General features: G+C 38.7%; 1 long non-coding RNA gene across 1 annotated transcript in view; it reads left to right on the forward strand.

The window, feature by feature from the left end:
* LOC125504170 overlaps positions 1 to 2,116 on the forward strand; it is a 5,359-nt gene extending 3,243 nt beyond the window's left edge. The window contains exon 2 of the long non-coding RNA XR_007281321.1: positions 1,865 to 2,116. This is a non-coding gene — a long non-coding RNA (uncharacterized LOC125504170). The remainder of the gene's footprint in view (positions 1 to 1,864) is intronic.
* The last annotated feature ends 3,239 nt before the right edge of the window (positions 2,117 to 5,355 follow it).

The raw sequence follows: 5,355 nt of genomic DNA on the forward strand, positions 1-5,355 counted from the left end.
CGTAGATCATGATGTTCTGTTAGAATCGCTGAAAACTGTTTTCCAAAATTCGCAGCGGGTAGTGTACAGCATCGATTTCTGTGGAGCCCAGTAGCTGTCAAAACTTTCACATTTTTACGAATAACTCGGAAATCGTAAATTTTTCAGGTAAAACGTTTGACACAAACTTAACTTAAATTTTGACGACAAATCTGAAAATGAATGAAAAAAGGGGCGGTTCCATTTAAAAAACCAAAGTTGGTAACTACCACACGTTTATGATACACCCCGTATATTGGAAAGTAATTTTAAAATGTGGACCTTTTAAACATGAAAAACTTTCGTAGGAACTATTTTCTTGTAAAGTTCATATTTACTGAGATATCGCATTTTGACGCACTAATGAGCAACCCTGTATAATTTCCAGACTTTCAGTAGCTTCGATCTATCAGCTACTATTTTTCCATTATCTACTGTGTATTGTGGTGCCTTGTTTCGTTATGTCAAAATGTTCTTAATTTCTTTGTACATGTCGTGATAGGCATACTTCCTTTCAAGTTCTTCGATTTGACTCTAATTGACCTGTGAATGTGACGATGTTTATCCGAATCGTTATTTTTGTATTTTCTGCTGGTATCCATTAGTTGCATAATTTCATCTGTTATCCATTCCTTCTTTTAAGTGTATGTTCTTTCCATATGTTCTTCGCATGTATTGTCTATGATCTGCTTAATTTTGTTCCACTTGTCTACTGGATCTTTCTCTGATGGTGATCTCTCTGATTCAGGATTTTGGTTTTAAGTGTATTCACAATTAAAGTTCTCGTCTCTAAGTTTGCTAATATCCTTCCGGTTGTTAGTAATTGTTAATTTTCTTCAACATTATTTTTATTGTACCTACTGAATTATGATTACGGGGGGTTTTTGTATGGTGATGTAATCTATTTGATTGCGCACTACATGTTCTGGAGAATCGGCTGAAGATCTTCAAGTATACAATTGTCTTGGTGGCGGTTGAAAGAAAGTGTTACATATAACCATCTTGCTTTCTCTGCAGAACTGCACCTGGAGGTCTCCTCTATGACTTCTAGCGCCAAGGCCGAACTTTCCCACTATGCCAATTTCTGATTCATTCTCAGCCTTCTCATTAAAATCGCTCTATCTCTCTATCGCTCTATCTCGTACCTCTTAATTGATTTCATCAGATTTTTTAGCTGGTCATAGAATTCTTCGATAAGTCCTTCGTCTTCATCGGCGGTTGGATCATATATGTATTTGTATCATGTTAATGTCCATAGGCACTGCGTGTATTTGTAAAATGAGCGTTGGGTATAAAGGCATGGTATAAAGGTTTTTACATATTTTTTGATCTCCCTCGTGACTATGATGCCCACTCCATTTCTGTGTTGGGGGCCTGTGTTACCTGAGTAATATCTTTCATGATCCTATATATTGCATTGACTTGTGTTTGGCCACGATGTTTGTCTAATTCCCATTATTTGGATATTAGGTCTCGTCAGTTCTTTGTTGATGTTGTGGAACTTTCCACTTTCGTACATAGGTTGTACGTTCCTAGATGAAATCTTTAGGCACCCGAGGATTCTTCGCACCTTCTGCCCATTGAAGGGATGCCGGGGACTAAGAGCGTTTTGTGATATTGTCTCTGCCATATTAACTATACTAGGGAGTTGTAATGAGGTGGTTTCCCCTGCCTTCCTCATGGCTCTGTAAGTGTCGATACAGTTGCTGTTGTTACAACCACGCCACTTAGATTCTCAACCACTCAAGATATAGTTTGTCCCTGCTTGAGGTCACTTTGAGCAACCAGCTGCCGTTGCTCAGTTTTCTCACCATATTTGGCTACCCTTACTTAGTTTTGCCTGCAGGTCGATGCGGATACCAGGCTCTGGCACGTGGAGCCATTAGTAAGAGCTGATTGCCTTGTGAGAACCAGTTGTTCGAACCCACCTCCAGTCTATGACTCGTACTCTACAACGCAGTCCATACACCCCCATGGAGATAATTTAACGAACTTTTTTGGAGATCAATGACGAGGACAGACTGCGATAAAATAATTTTGTTCATTTTTGCCAGTGCCACGCCTCTGTATTTATTATTTATTACAAATCATTTTCAAATTCCTTCTTTGTCTAGTGTTGTCTAGTCGAATTCTTTACATATCAGTCCGTATAAATAGAGACTTTTAAAATCCACTTGACCTTAATGCAATTTGGAAGTTTAACCCTAGTAAATCCCTTTAAAACGTTGAATTGTTTCAAGAGCACCAACATTTTCAAATTGCCAATACCGATCAATCGCGCTGATAGAGGCGACACCTTGGGGCAGCTTTATGCTCATTATGGGATCTTCACCAAGAAATAGAGGCTCGAAAGCAAATTGTTTTTCGTATTTAAAACCTGCTCACGTCCAACGTTCCGAACATGGGATTTTATGTTTTCCATCAACTAGCAATATCCGTTCGACGGGAAACGATACAACGGTACATTTCTGGCGCTGGCAGAGCCCGATATCCTTCGGAAGTTGGTAATGGCTTTAGTTGGTAAATACAATATAAAGTTATCCGCTGGTTGGGCAAATCTCCAAGCTCAAATGAAACGGATTAATTTATCTTTTGAGGTGGCCCTGATAACCGACAGCCTCAATTTTCGGAGAGAATCTACTCGAACGAACAGGGAAATAGAAGCGGGCTTGCCTCTAATTTATAAAAGCTTCAATTCCGGCACAAGTTCGACTTTGATGTAGATTGTCGATTAATTGTTGGCCGTCGACTTGGCGGACCTTATCGGGCGCAGTCGATTGCAATCAACAGATAAAACAATGATTTATATAGAAAATTGACACTGGAAAATATGCATTGAATCAGTTAATCGGCCTAAAGCAATTCGACCCAGTTGAACGGATTTTGTAGCCTAAATCCATTATCCGCTAAATTGATGCGAAATTATTTCTGGATTGGATCGGGACCGACCTCGGTTGACCGCTGATATGCAAATGGCGAGCGATATTTCGCCCAGTGAGTTTTAAAACCGTTATTAAAACGTGGGCATTTTACAGCTAGAATGCCATAGAAACACAATTCATTGGGATCCAATCAGTCGCACAGACGGCCCGGGTTTCCTTCGAAAAAGTTCCTGTAAAAATGCGATTTCATTGTGTGGAAAGCGCTGAAATTAAAATTGCCCAGACGAACCGCGGATTATTTCTAAGAAAGAGGCACTTTGCAATTGTGGACGCTTTTCCTAATTATGGACTGCTTTGTGATGCAATTTCCTGCTGGCATCAAAGTGCGAATGCATCACAGGGTGATTCAAAATAGGCGTCAATTGTTGGGATGTATTTAGGGGTGCCTTTTGTTTTAAAAATTCGCAATTGTGAAACCAAAGTCTGCAGGAATTTGGAAATTGTTTACCATTAGAAGATACCGGTCCGGAATTCTGACCTTTGGCAGCTTGTTAATTATGGGTCCCATATGAACGTTTTTCTTTAGCCCTCTCAATGCAAATTCGTGGGTTTCCAACTAAAGCAAGAAGCTATTTGAAATATGTTTTTCCTTTACAGGATATTGGAATCTAAAGATTCCGAATGGTTCAGATAAATTGCTCAAAATCATAGCACCTTTGTAAATGTGGGTGTCATATGGACGTTTTCACTCAGCCGGCCTCTTGTTTTTAAACATTTGTATATACGAAACCAACAAAAGAAGCAATTTAAGAATATCCGCATGATTGCATGACACTTAATACTCAAGATCATGAAAGTGTTATGAACAAAGCATAAAATCCTGACGTTTACCAGCTTGGAAGTTGCAGGTCTCATAATCAACGTTTTCGTATTCAGCAGCATTATTTTCTTTTTAATCGTTTGGACGAAACGGAAACGAGCCTGAAAATGTAATGATCTTTAGACGACGCCTGATCCTCAAGATGCTGCAAGTTTAATAACATTCGTCAAAAATCCTGACTTTTGTCAGCTTGATAATTGTGCCACTTTAAAAAATTGTGTCTTTCAACCTAAATAAAGAAGCGATTTAAAAATTTGACAGCTTTTAGCAAATGCTTGGTGTCTTCAAGATACTGAAAGTTTGATAAAAATTACCATAAGTCCAGCCTTTTGCCAGCATAGCAAATAAGGCTTTCATAATGAACGGTTTTTTTCAGCCGCACTCCTTTGGTTTTAAATTGTTTCTAGCAACTTAAACTAACTAGCGATTTGAAAATTGTACAAACGTTAGGAAAGGTTGATCCCCATGCTGATGCTGAAATTTTGGTAAAAATCATCGAAAATCCGCCCATTTTCCAGCTTAGCGAACATGGGCCTCGTAATGAGCGGTTTTATGCAGCCATATTTCCTTCTTTAAACCGCAAACCAAGGAACGATTTGAAAAATTGCCAATCGTGATTAAACTCTTAGGTCTCAAGACGCTGAAAGTTTGTTACAATTATCCTAAAATCCTGCATTTCGTCAGTTTGATAACTATAGGCTTCATAATGGACGTTTCTACTCAGCCGCACACCCTCCATTATAAATTTGTGTCTACCAAACTAAACTAAGAAGCGGGTTACAAGTTTTACGAGATTTAGAGAACGTGTGATTCTCAAGACCCTGAAAGTTTGATAAAAGTCACCAAAAATCTTGACTTTTGCCAAGTTGATGAATATGGGCCTCACAATGGATGTTTCTACTCGGCCGCATTCCTCTTTTAAACACTTGTATCTACCAAACTAAACTATCTACCAAACCATACATATATATCTACCAAACAAACTAAGCAGCGATTTGAAAATTTGTTGACCTTGATGAAATGCTGTGGTCTCAAGATGCTGAACGTCTGATAGATATTGCTGGAATCCTTATTTTTGCCAGCTAGATAATTGTAAGCTTCGTAGCGGATGTTTATACACAGCCGCATTCCCTCTATTAAAAATTTGGGTCCACTAAAGTAAACTTAGATGCGGATTAAGAATTTTACGAGCTTTAGAGGACGTGTGATTCTCAAGGCACTGAAAGTTTGATAAAAGTCACCAAAAATCTTGACTTTTGCCAAGTTGATGAATATGGGCCTCACAATTGATGTTTCTACTCGGCCGCGTTCCTCCTTTAAAGACTTGTATCTACCAAATTAAGCTAAGCAGCGATTTGAAAATTTGTCGACCTTGATGAAATGCTGTGGTCTCAAGATGCTGAACGTCTGATAGATATTGCTGGAATCCTTATTTTTGCCAGCTAGATAATTGTAAGCTTCGTAGCGGATGTTTATACACAGCCGCATTCCCTCTATTAAAAATTTGGGTCCACTAAAGTAAACTTAGATGCGGATTAAGAATTTTACGAGCTTTAGAGGACGTGTGATTCTCAA

The sequence above is a fragment of the Dendroctonus ponderosae genome, unplaced genomic scaffold (assembly GCF_020466585.1).
Source record: "Dendroctonus ponderosae isolate FM_Combo_2020 unplaced genomic scaffold, Dpon_F_20191213v2 Dpon_F_20191213_1, whole genome shotgun sequence".
Lineage (NCBI taxonomy): Eukaryota > Metazoa > Arthropoda > Insecta > Coleoptera > Curculionidae > Dendroctonus > Dendroctonus ponderosae.